Source organism: Anser brachyrhynchus, assembly GCF_964034855.1.
Source record: "Anser brachyrhynchus genome assembly, chromosome: 2".
NCBI lineage: Eukaryota > Metazoa > Chordata > Aves > Anseriformes > Anatidae > Anser > Anser brachyrhynchus.
In genome coordinates this window covers 74,696,223-74,710,111 of record NC_137695.1, presented here as the reverse complement: position 1 = coordinate 74,710,111, position 13,889 = coordinate 74,696,223, and the positions used below count along the sequence as shown (strand labels likewise).

Here is a 13,889-nt window from a genome sequence, read left to right as displayed (position 1 = left end):
TAGAAGATGATATACCTAGATATAATAACAGATGATAATAGTCAGCCACAAGAACACAAACTAGTTCTCTTACCAAAACTTGGTTCTACAAAAGGGAAGAAAAATTAAGCATTTCTCACCTCACACACTGAAACCACATACTCCCCAACAAGAACCATCTGGCTATCTTTGCCAGCCCTCTCAAAGCGAATAGGTATTTTGAATCTTCTGGGCTTGGCTCCTGAAGTACCCATGCATCAGTAGCCAGCTGCAAACAATTTTGCTGCAACCCTTCTCACAAGTATACTTAATAAAGATATCCTAAAGGTCCGCCTTAATTCTTATCATTATTTTTTCTACAGTCTGTAGCACTGTTGGAAGGTTAAGCAACTACAGAAAACTCAGATCGCAACTGGCAGCAAATTCCAAATTCCTGCAAATTGCCATTCCCTTACCTTTAAGTTTTCTGAGGGCACACTGTAGAAAAACGAGCACATCTCAGGTTACTTACAGCCATCCTTTGGTTTAGAGCCAGATTTTCCGGTGATGTTTCTTTTAAGGAAAAACATTTTCCAGCTATGAAGGGTGCAGTCCTACCACATTCCAGGGAGCTGAGCAGGGCCATGTCAAAGGCAGGATTAGGGAACCCAGGGTCAGCTGTGTGTTGGCCATTTGAGGCTGTGGTGACAAGGCCACAACGAATGAGGTGGGTCTTGGGCAGTCAAGGTGGGCAAGGGAAAAATCAAAGCCAGAAACATTCTGGACATTCAAACCTATGGCAGAGATCTTTAGCATAAGTTTACTAAGTGTACTTCTGGCAACAGTTGCAGACAAGTGTTTGCAGCTGGCTACTGATGTATTAGTACTTTAGGATCCAAGCCCAGAAGAATCGAAATACACACTCCCACGGAGAAGGAAGTCAAGGGCCTGGCCACTGCAGGGGGCAGCCACGAGGTGCCCCAGCCTCTCTGGGGCTGTGTTTGGTCACAGCTGCCCAAAGCCTCTGAAGGATGGGGTCAGAGAGGGGGGTGCAGAGAAGCACCTCTTGGTGCACTCAGGGCCTGGCAGTCAGTTTCCAATTAGATGCTTAATTAAGGTGAGCTATACTAACCAGCTGACCACCTGTCTCCTCCATGCTGAAGCCTTTTTCAAGAGACATCTTTTGCCCATAAGCTGCACCCTGGACCTGAACGTGGGGCCCAATCTCATCCAAAACCTCGTGCTTTCTTCTGCCTCCTGTATCACCCCAAATTCTACTTCATCTGCCTTGAGTGAAACACTTTTGGTAAAGTGTTCCACTTAGAAAAGCCGGGAGAGCTCTTCCTGCAGATTCTAGCTGAATTAGAATGGCTCTGCAATCTGCAATAAAACATTTTTCACTTCCTCAGTAAAGAGACATGCATTTGGTGAGAACAATCATTTTTTTTCAGTAAGGCTTGGCAAATGTATTATTAGCTAAATGTACAGTTTCATAACGATATGAAAAGCTAACTGAATCACATTGGATTTCTTTTTAAATGAAAAACTGAAAACATTTCTGTTTTGATATTTTGAATTTTTTTTTTCCCAAAGAAGTTTTAATTTATATTCTGAAGTTGTTTTAGTTCAGTATCACAAAACTTTTTAAAAGTAAAGAATAAAATATAGATTTGGAGCAAGTTCAGTGTGTTATTTCAAGTCAAAATTGACCCTTTTTATCCAAGATTTGCTCATCCACTAGTAAAAGCTTTCATTTCTCATAAAGCAAAATCGGTTCTCCTTTCCCTTCAGTTATATCCAAATTCATCATTTAAAGGAATATTAGTGCACGTCTTTACCTACATACACTGTACCACAGTCTAGAGAAAATTCCAATTTCAAGAAATACATGTCACATGCAAGTCAAAACCTCTTGCTGTTCTTTCACATCCTCAACACCTGAGCCATAAAGCCATCAGTGTTTCAGCTACAATAACTACACCTCAGAGAAATTACGGTTTATGAGCAAGGCGCATTGGATTTACATAAATAGGAACTGAAATGATTAACGTTTAAGGCAAATATTCATAAATTATTATGATAAATTATTATATAGTAAATAGTGATCATCACGTAAGCAAATGATTATGGGAATATGATCCACTGTAAGGCGCCTTGGAAAGCGTCGCGGTTCCGGCGGCGTCCGGTGAGCTCTCGGCGGCCCGTGAAAATCCGGGGGAGAAGGTGTAAATCTCGCGCCGGGCCGTACCCATATCCGCAGCAGGTCTCCAAGGTGTCACCATCCCTGGAGGTCTTTAAAAGACGTTTAGATGTAGCCCTTAGTGATATGGTTTAGTGTAGGACTTGTTAGTGTTAGGGCTGAGGTTGTACTAGATGATCTTGGAGGTCTCTTCCAACCTAGACGATTCTGTGATTCTGTGAAGGCGTATACTTCTTTTGGAAATTGAGTTGTTCTTATGAAATGAGTACAGTATCTGCCTTTTTTTTCTTATACCTTCCTAGCAGATCAGAAATCCAAATCCAATTCAAACTTTAGGAAGTTTTGTTCTGCAATAACCTCTCTCTGCATAAACAAATATTATAGTATCAGTGGCAAACTTGCACAAAGTCTTCATGAATAAACGTATTTCACAGTAGTTCATATTTGAAATGCAACTTAGCTTTGTTAATTAAATGGTTCAAAAAAATGCAATGTTCCAATGCTGTATTACACAAACCCAATAACTATGTTTTTACCTGGAAATTTTTTATTTTTTTAACCATTAATAGGATAAAAAGAAGAAATCTAATACATGTCTAGCTTAGTGATGGAGTTTCTTTTGAAATAATTTTGATAAAAAACTTGCAACGTTTGTGGATTTTTTATTTTTATTTTTTTGCAATGCCTTCTAACTCCCAAAGTAATTTTCTTGTGCAGACATTATGGAACTCTAGATTAATCTTATTGGTTTTAGGCTTCAGTGATTAAAGTAGCACTTTCTGCCTAGTTACTCAACAGCTCAGCTTCTTATATGAATTTTTTTCTATCTCTGCACCTGAGTAAGGATTTCTAACTTGTAATATGTTTTTGTGCAACACTACAAAGCCAGAGACAGCTCAATGGAAGAGATTACCACTTTAAAACTGTCATATATAAACTACAGTAATCTTCAAAATAATTCCAGGTCTATCTCCTGTTTTAAAGATAAGGAGGTAAGAAACAAGGAGATAAACAGATTTGGTCAAGATTCCCGCCCCCCCCCCAAAAATAAAATATGTAATAATACTATGTCAGAGTACATAATAATTTCTGTCCTCTTGTATCTGTATCTCACATCCCAACCTTAGAACCAAAGTTCCCATCACTGTTGCAAGTAGGGCAGTAGGACTTTGCGTGCAAAGTCTTTACTGGAATATAGACTCACACAGGTTAGAAACAAGCACTTTTTAGAAACAAGTACTCATTTACAAAGTAAAGTAGGAGAGCCAACAGAGGGAGAAAGAAAGAGCAAACAGGATCATTTTCCTGCTGACCCACAACTCCTTACAGCCAACGGCTACCTCCTCTGCCAAGCCAGCCTTCACAGAAGAGACGGTGCTATGGTCGGTCAGGCACATGCAAACACACCACTCAGGTGTCCAGAAACTGTTGAAAACTCAAAGCTAAAACAGCCTTGGAAATCAGGACAATTGTGCACATGCACCAAGCAGAGAACAGGTGGCAGTGAGTCACCCCAGGCTACCTGCGGATGGCCACGTGGACGCCCCTCTCACGGGCTGGCCGCACGCAGGGCTCCCGCTGCCCCGCAGGGCACTGCCATGGAGGCCAGGCACCCAGGTGCTTCCCTCAGAGCCGCCCCTCCAGAACCAGCCCAGGTGCCCCACCGCCACCCCACGGGCCCAGCTCCACAGACACTGAGGCCCCATGCAGCAGCAGGGGGCAAGGCCTGGATCAGGGCTGGCTGCTGCACCCCCTCGGCCTCTCCCATGCAGCAGCCTGGCCGCCACTGGGAAGGATCCATAGAAAAATGCTTTTTCCCCCCTGTTTAGCTATAGATAGCACTGAGGTATGGGAGGCTTCACCTCCTTTTCCTGCTCTGCCTGAAGGCTCCTGCCCTGCCAAGGTGTCAGCAGCCTCCCCAGGGGCTTCTGAGGGTTCAGGACACTCCTTGCTGCCAGGAGTAATTAGCACAGAGGAGAGCTTGGTTTTCAAGACTCTGTCTACAACCTGTCTTTCCGTGAGTGATACTGAGTCTTGCTTCTAAAGGCAGTACTAGATAACAAGCTTTCCTCACACAAACATCAAGAACTGGATACTTAAAAGTGAGGAAGAAAAAATAAGTAAATGTAGCAAATATAATGACATATACTCATCTCTCTATCAGTAATAGTTATTAAACTTTATAGACCGGTAACTTACTGAAATAAAGTATTGGAAACCAACAAAACAAGAAGATCAATATCAAGACAAGATTCCTAGCTGCCCTTTCTTCCATCATATTATTGAAAAGCATGCATGTCCCAGCTGTATTTGTATTTTCATTATTTATAAGTGTTTTTTTTTTTTTTTATCAAGCTTTCTCTAGCACAATGCTTTATGCCCAGCACTGCCTTACATGAATAAATAAATAACTAAGGGTGCACTCAAAAAACATTTTGAGCATAATGACTATGCAAAATTAGGATGACAAGCAGAAACTCCTCTTAGACTAAAACAAAACCTGATAGGACTCTTGTTCCACTAAGGACTTGCATTGTACCATATATATATACACACACACAAAGGCATCAGCAAGGAAACAGAAGAGGTTCCTACTCAATTCCTGCAGGATACCTCATTAACACTAACAAGCAAAACTTTGATGACACTTATAATAACTTAGCCTAATAGGATAAATGCTAATGACTACCAACCATCAAACATCTGAAAACATAACATCATTCTACAGTTGTTAAGCATATACCATTTTAAAATACTTCAAACACAGGTGATCTATATGACTTTCAGATTAAGTGGATAAAACAATTCACTGAAAATGTTCACAAGGCTTCATGTTCTAAGTAAAGTTTTCATGTTTTCTGTTTAGATAATTTTCCCCAGAAGACTGAAATAGACAGGGATTAGACTGCGATCCCCATTTCAAGCATTACTTTTGAATGTAACATACAGTAATACAAAAAATAACTAGCAACTAGTACATGAAGGGATGATTCTGGAGAAGCAGACTGAGATTTAGAAAAGGGGAAGAAAAAGCAGTCATTTCCCTGATCTGATGGAAGGAAATCAGAAAGCAAGTTGAGTAAAAATGCTGGGCAGATCCTAAAGGTTACCATGCTGTTACAGAAAACATTCTGAAGCTAATCAACAGGGACCTGTAATCATCCAGAACAATTTTTCCATAAATAACTACAGAAATGCAGTATTCAGACAAAAGTATGGCAACAAAGAAGTGGCCGTAAATGCATGGACTACTCTTATCAGGAAGGATTTCTAGGTGCTGCAGAGGAATAAGGTCACAGAGTGAAGGGTTAACTCATCAGACTTAAAAACAAACAAATGAAAAACGCAACACACAACTGTAAATGAAGAAATGGAAAGCTGTTCTGCAACCCTGCATTGAAAAGTAAGAGTTGAAATACTACATACTGAACCAACTTAAAGGCCCAACTTCTTCCCCCTCCCCCACCACCTTTTTTTTTTTTTTTTTTTAAGAGGTGAGGGATAGCTTGATTCTCACAAACTCAGATCTTGAGAACAGCCTGCAACAAATGTATTCCACTTGCTTTGCTTGGTCAACCCAACAAACCCCTTTTTGCTATCAAAAAGTGTTCCTTACTAAGGAAGAAGAGCAATTGTTGCATCCCAGGAAGCATCAGCATTCCAGCACTTAGATAATTATCACTAAAATTCATGTGAAATGTTTTGCTGCTGTCGCAAATAAACCTATTATTAAAAAGTATCTGTTGGGGAGTTAAAAGATTGCTGTGTTGACAGCAGTTAAAAAAACTGAACTATCAGGTCACCTTCATACTTCCAAACACTTACTAGATTGATACTCAGTTACAATACATGATGCCAGTAGTTAGTTCTTATTCACTATCAATCGTTGTCTTTACATATACAAAGCAACCAGTCATTCCAAATGGATTTCAGACCCAGAAAGCATAACACTTTTTGATTCCAGTGATTTCCTATTCTCATGTTATCAGTATGAGGACATTTGTCTGTGTATCATTTGAATTATCAACAGCCAAGGATATCTGCAGGGCTTCTAGAAAGCCAAGAGGTAAATTTGGATCATAAATGCCACTCTAAAGAGTAGCAAGTGAATAGCTACTCTTTGGAGTGGCATTTATGATCCAAATCTACTTCTTGGTAGATTAAGTATGGGGCGGGTTAATGCCAGAGTAACAGACAAGAGGAAGAGCAATGATAGAAGAAATGAAGAAGAAGTGTGGGATAGACGTACCCCACATATCTGACTTTCTGAACACTTACTAACATGACTGACAAGCCATCACAGTATGGGGACCTCATGCTATGCACTCTTTTGACTATGCTCCCCAGCCAAGTATGGATGAATGAAAAACTACCTTGAGGTTAAAGAAGATTCCATGAAAGGACTTGCTTTCCCTACATTGCTCAGGTCTTCTCTTCCAGCATTGATGGATTTATGCATGAATTTGTATCTGTGGAACATGCATTTGATGCTTCACCTAGATCAAGTTTGACGAGTCACCTTCCTGCACAAAGGGGTCATGAAACTACATTCTGCTGTATAAACCAGGAAACAGGAGAGTCTTCTGCTAATATGAGATGGCTAGCATATAAAGACAAGATGAGGGTGATCAGGTCCTAGCTGCTGTAAGCTTCAGTAACATTCCTGGGAGTTCTTCTTGTTCAGTGTGCTAGACTTGATTTTTGAACATTCATTATGAGGTTCAGAGAACTCCTGTAGTCATGGAATGTTGATTTGAGGAAAAAAAAAAAAACTTTTTTTTGAGAAAAAAAAAACAACAACTTATCAGCCAGTTGTCAGGATAAGCATGTAGCTTCAACTTCCAACATTTAGGAATTTTAAGTCAGTCTCTGCCAGCCAGGAAGAGGTTGGCTTCTAATGCGTCTTAAATTGGGGCAATCCACATTCTTGCCAAATTGCTATCTTTGGATTCTTTTTTTTTTTCTTCATGTTTTGTATATTCTTAGGTTTTTCTTCTTCATCTCTGAGCTGCTAGCTATCACTTTCTCAACAATTTCACGCTGTTTGTGTTCTGCCTTTTATTGCCTTACACTGTTTTAGCTCACATCCCTTCTCATGCCTTAGCAACATAATAAAACGGAGTCAAGGCCACACAGCTGTGCCCCAAATGAGACCTGAAGTGGCAGGCTGAAGGTTACAGCATGCTACCACTGGAACTAGCAATGTCAGTAAACATCTACTCATTAAATACATTCAGTGCCATGTGAAGACCAAAGGCCAGGACCATGAATAGATAATGATCCTGGCCTATTGCAAATCTAAGGCAGTTTCACTACAAGGAACTTGTACAGAGCTAGAAACAAGCTTCACATCGAAAAAATGGGAATCAATAGGGTGTTTGTTGGTTTTTTTTTTTCCTTTAACAAGGGGATTTATGCCTACTATCCTGAAACTGAATTTTTCTATGTACATTTTCAGGTTTATCAAATCTAAAATGTTTTTTTAGTGATTGGAAGGTAGCTAACTAAAAAGAATTAAGACACCATATGCAAAAAAGGTACACATCTGATGTAAAGCCAAGATTTTAGTTCATGTTAACTGTCTGATCAAATAATAAAAGTACAGTTCTAATTATAGAACATTGAAGTCCTATTACTATAGAAGAAGCTTCAATAATACAGTTACAACTGTACACACAATTCCCAGTATCTACCCCTTTTCCAGTGCTATGGCCACCCATCTGCTCTTCTGCTGGGCCCTAAGGTTAACATCTTCACTCCTGGGCTGTGGGGAGAGCAGGAAATCACTCATGTATGTTCTTAGACCTTTGCTGGGTGATTGATGTTTCTATGATATTGACGGTTTCCTCCTCCTCACTCTAGGATCTGTTTGTGGTCATTTCTGTATGGTTGTTAGCAGTGTTCACTTTGTTTTCTTCACTTTCTGCTAAAGCATGTAATATACAAGTCTACCAGATGCACAACATGTGTGTTAAATACTTGCTCTTCTTACCCCCATAACTAGTTCACTCCAGCTTCCCCATGTGACTTTGATCTTTTCTGAACTTGTTACAGTCCTGGATTCTCTAATGTAAGGGTGCAATGGATCCCTTTTCTTATCCCACATCTGCAGGATTCCACAGCATGCCCCCAGCTTTCAGGCCTCTGCTGTCATATCAAGCTGATACTCCTCTACATCACTACACTGTGAATATTTAATTTCACACAGATAAACTCCTCACTGATCTATATAAACACTATGGCTATAACATGCATAGCTAAGCAAAAATAAAATAAATCATGCAGAGATAGCCACCTAGTCACTGGAAAAAAATAACAGTTCTTTTTTTGCTGTGAGGGCATGTTATTAGCTCATGGACATTTTGGTATACAGAAGGATCACAAGGTCCTTCTTTGCACAATTGTTTTTCAGTCAGTCCCCAGCAGGTAGTGGTGGCTGTTTTTTTTGTTTGTTTGGTTGGTTGGTTTGGTTTTTGTCCCCAAATGCAAGACTTGGTCACTCTCTTTACTGAATTTTCTGAGACTACTGTTGGCTTGTTTCTCCAGCCTTTGTCATCCTGGTCCCTGCCCATTCAGCAGAAAGCCTGTGTTTTCCATAGTCCTTCTCATGGACTTGCAGAAGCCTTCCCCCCCCCCGGCCCCCCCCCCCCCCCCCATTTGCATCCCTTGACAAATTCAACTCAATTCAGGCTTTAGTTTTCCTAAGATGATGGCAGCATGGTGGGGGTGAAGTGACAGTGATCACCTTGAATGCAAAGTTTACAGATGAAGCTCCTTCTTCTGTTCCCTACAGAACCAGTAGAGAGAAAATCCTAGGGAAAATGGTTTTCCAGACTGACCCAGTAGGACCGTCCCCATGTTTTCAGTATGTTACAGTGGGTGCTGTGTGTATGAACTCCAGGAGGCGTGGTGCCTCAGAGATGCTTTTAACATTTTTGTGGATGTTTCTCTGTGAGGTGTTTCTAGAAGCCCCTCTCAACAGTGAGTTGTTTGTAAAAGATACAGTTTAGCCCAAAGTAGGGCTTGGATGGAAAGAACAAGAGACAGAAAAAACATCTCTGAATTGAGGAGCTACATTAGCTATCTGTTGTGTAAAATGATCAGAAAGACAGACTTTGCCCAAACTGGGCGGATAGATCAAACTGACAGAAAAAAGTATGATAGCAATAATTGTTATAAGTCTCCAGGGCTCAATAAGGAAACTGGTCAGAGATTTGGGACTGACTTATGAAGAAAGAAGATAAAACATTTATCATAAATTTCATTTAGCTTGACAGTTGGGAACAAAATAAGAGATGTGGAAATGTTAAGAGACGGAACATAATTTATTGTCTTCACTGTCCAGGAGGGTATGCAAAACAAAGAATTCAGTCTTCCCTGGTTTTAACAGGGACATACAGGGGTATTGTTATATAATATATCGAAGTTGATGGCATAATATACCTAAGTTCATGTATCTTCGCTCTTTAAGAAAAAATTGAACCTTTAGTTATATGATATGCTAGCTGAAATTACATTCAGGCCTTTAGAAAAAAAACTGATTTACAGGACCAGAAATATTGTCCACATGAAAACAAGTTTCTTATAAGACCATACAGTCATTTAGACTAGAATAGGCCCTTAGGATCAAGTCCAACCATAAATGATGCCCTACATCAAAATCTGCAAAAAAAATACATAAAGCACATACAAAAACTGACAATTATAGTAAAGGGCTAACATAGGAGTTATAAAATCTGTTTCACTGACAGAAAGGTTTACTTCAATTCATTACATCATTACTAAAGCAACTGCATTTCTGAATAAAATGCCTGTATGTACTACACCAGCAACCCATTTCTTTCAAAAACTTAGTTAAAAAACCCGTATGGGTGAAAACAAAAAAAAAGAACAAAACAACAAAAGGAGGCATGCAACTCATATAACCCTTCTGAAAATCACTGTCAGCCAGCAAAAGTAGTGACTTCTCCCAATTAGTTCCCATGCTCCTACTCAAAAAAGACTCTTTAAATAGGATTTTTCAAGTCTGCAGCTATAGTCCTTAGGAGGGCAGCCTCCTTTGGGGCCAATTTTAAATGTATTTTTATGTATTTTAAAGCCTTCAATTTTAACTTCTACTCATACTAAGTGATACTGAACGTACTGAGGTACTGAAAAACTACTGAGCATTGTGCACAAAGTCAGATATGAAACGCTGATGAAGGGATAAAGAAAGAAGGCATACATTAGATCTCTTAGGTTGAAAAGAGACAGGACAGAGTTGATACTAGAGGAATTAGGAGAAAGTGAAATTCGTATGACATGGCAATTGAAGAGATAATCTACAACCAAGGCAAAACACAAAAGCAGACAATAGTAAAGCAGCATGTAGATTCAATAAATTAAATAGGAGGCAAAAAAAGCAAGCACTGGGAAAAATAATAAACACTGAGAAGATACACTATCAACTGTTTAAGAAAAGACTGCTGGGGAAATAGAAATGGAAATACAGACATAATGGAGATCCAGTAGATATTGATTTTGGAAGCAGCTTCTTCAGCTGAAAACTAACATCCCAAGGTGTTACAAAATTTAGTACAATAAACTTATAAAATAGGAAAAAGAAGAACAGGTGGTGAGGTCAGTGGGGTAAAAACTGAAATTTAGGAGAATAAGGCAGAGAGCTAGCTCTCTGCAATGTGCAAGAAGAAGAATGTTAACATGATTGATGTTCAGCAGGAAGATCCTAGAAACAACACTAGAAAAGTCCTAACTAAGCTGCTGTGCAGAGATATTACATGGACCAGTGACAACACTCTGTTGTTACACAGGCAAAGGCTGTTGGAGTCTTCCCTGGCATTGGGTTCCACCCCAGTGTAACTGTATGATTCTTCATTGTAAGTAAATGGATGCAATCAGACCACCTACTGAGGGAGAATGGTGAAGACAGACAAGGGGCAATTGAAAACTGGGAAAAAAAATACTTCTAAAATGCAAAATAGACACAAACTATTTCTGACAATGTGGTCAGCTCTGGTATTTCCCACCAACATTCACTGATAAATAAAGCTGTTGTAAGGTTTTCCACACTATGAAATGTTGACTAAAAAAAATAATTAAAAAACAAAAAGAATTATCAATGCATTCTACTGTGATGGAAATGGTTACATGGATTTTGTAAAAGAAAAACTATTTTAGTGGCAGTGACTGCAGTTTTGGTTCTACAAGAAATTAAGTATTTTTTTTTCTAGTTCATACGGAAGAGGCAATATAAGACAATGTAATAAGATTGACTGTCTTTTAAGGGTTAATGTACAATTTATGGTATGAATGTTAGCATGGTTACTCAGCCAAACATTCTAATCTCTTACAAAATCTGTTTGCAGAAGCTAATGTCCTTAAAAGCTATTCTCTGTAATGTGATTTCTATTAATGGATAATAATTATTTAATAATAACATTCCTCTTTAGGGAAGAAATATTAATCATATCAGATAGGTGAAATGCAAGCAATTAACTGTACACTTCAGTGATCTTATAAGTCCTATCTACCAAATACTCTAGGGTGATGTGTGATACACTTCCAGGGATGGGGCATCCACAGCTACTTTGGGCAACCTGTGCCAGTGCCTCACCACCCTCTGAGTGAAGAATTTCTTCCTTTTATCTAATCTAGATCTCCCCTCTTTCAGTTTAAAACCATTCCCCCTTGTCCTGTCATTATCTGCCCATGTAAAAAGTCACTCTCCATCTTTTTCTAAGCACTTGCCATAATACCATGAACCCAGTTCCTAAAGACCTGAAGCCATCAACATCAGGAACACAGGTGTAGTGGAGGGGTGAGAACAGCACCAGTAAAAGAGTTATACACCAGAAATTATGTAATTTGCAATGGAAACAATGACCTAAAAGATAAGCTTCCTAAAAACTCCAGAAATTCCAAAAGTCACTTGAAACTATGTTTCACCATTTCCTACCTAGATAAAAAAATGCATTGCATTAGAAGGCAAACAAACCCACATCTCTTCCCTTTAATGCTCCTGTATTTCTTAGTTAAATCTTTAATGCTATCTGTGGCCTTCTTGTTTTTAAGTTTTAATATTGGAAAATCTCTTTGCTTAGCAGTCTTCAACGTTGTAAATTTTACTGAAATGCCATCATTCATGAAGCCCTATTCACACTTAAGTAAACAAAATAAAATCTATTGCATTTCTTGGCACGTTAATTTATTACCCTAAACAATATTGTACACTGGTTAACATTTTAAAATGTCAAGGAGATTTATTTAATTGCACTAGTATCTTTGGAGATAGGAATATACAGTTTTGACCTTCAGAATGGTCATATTAACATTTAAAATGCATCCGCATATATCAAGCTATGTAAAATATTTGTTGTTAAATTCAAAAGATTTTGAATCAATTCATGTAAGACTAGATAACAATATGCAAAGAAAATAAGGAAAATGTAGAACTGCAGATTCAGCTTACTGTTGATTACTAGAAGTAAAGAGATTTCAATCTGAATCTGAGAGTGGAATTCTACAAAAGCATTTATCCCATGTCATATATTTGCACCCAAACTGAAAATCAAACCAAGAAACAAATCCAACATCACTACAGTGAATTGCTACATTACTATAGCTATTTAAGAACAAAACAAAACAAAATCATTTCACCATTAAGTAGTGAAATTGAAATTAACTGAAAATGATAGGCATTCTAAGACTTGTCTTCTGAAAAACTAACCATGATTATCAATGGACATTTTTTATATAAGTATTTGTCAATAACAATAAATTTGTCAAGATAAACACCTTGAAACTACAAAAAAGATTATGGACATTTCAGCATTTTTACTCACTTCAGAATGTAGTATGTAAGAATACACTGAGTACATATGTGAGTATATGTAGCATACCTGAAAACAGAATGTGATTTGTTGTGACAAATGCAGCCCACCACTTTTATGTGTACCATGTAAGCTTCATCTATTTTTATTTTCTTTTTTAGCTTGTAGAAGCCTCGAAATGCTTTAAGATTTATACTAGGATTGTACACACTGAGAGAAAGTCCTTACCTTAAAGACATCATTATGTAAGTAAAGCCAGCAAAATAAAGCAGAAGAGTAGAGGTGTGAAATGATTTGCCCACTCACAAATCTGCAAGTTGGAAATTAGTGGCAAATTTGTGCCACAGTAAATTTCTCTCCATGTACTGTGACATATGCCCATACACCCAGCACTAAATCCGTTCCGGGGCTCACCTGTTCTAATACCTGTTATTATAAAAATAAGTTTTCCTCAAAAATGCAAAATTGCTGATCTTGTTTGTATTTCTGGTTTCTGAAGGTTTTATTTCCACCACGGCACCTTTATTCTCTGTATCAGACTGAAAGCCAATGCAGATCAGTGACTGGGTCTGTACCTACAACCACCTACACTGTCTGTAAGATGCAGTTAAAATCAGGAAGATTCTTCACTTCATGCCATTCTGTCTAATTTCTTATAATCATAGAATGGTTTGAGTTGGAAGGGACCTTAAAATCATCTCGTTCCAACACTCCCACACTGCCATGGACAGGGACACCCTTCCACTAGACCAGGTTGCTCAAAGCCCCATCCTGGCCTTGAGGTATCAAATGGTATGAACTTCAAGGCTCTGGGTGAAGTGTATAAAACAAGTGTTTCATCTCTCTTTACATAAAATAATAGCAAACCCAGACTGGCCAAAGAAAACACCTATTCCATGTTT

General features: G+C 38.6%; 1 protein-coding gene across 26 annotated transcripts in view; it reads right to left on the bottom strand.

Annotated features, from left to right (window-relative positions):
- LOC308189761 (uncharacterized protein) overlaps positions 1-13,889 on the bottom strand; it is a 595,077-nt gene that overhangs the window by 510,347 nt on the left and 70,841 nt on the right. For 15 of the 26 annotated variants that reach the window (XR_013946580.1, XR_013946581.1, XR_013946582.1 and 12 more), the window contains exon 1: positions 120-258. The exons of 7 other annotated variants lie outside the window; for them this stretch is intronic. The gene's annotated coding sequence lies outside the window, so the exon portion shown is untranslated. Of the gene's footprint in view, positions 1-15; positions 259-434; positions 1,051-1,090; positions 1,427-4,658; positions 5,615-13,889 lie in introns of those variants that run through there. 4 more of the 26 variants (XM_080580226.1, XM_080580227.1, XM_080580236.1 and 1 more) reach the window with 4 other exon arrangements.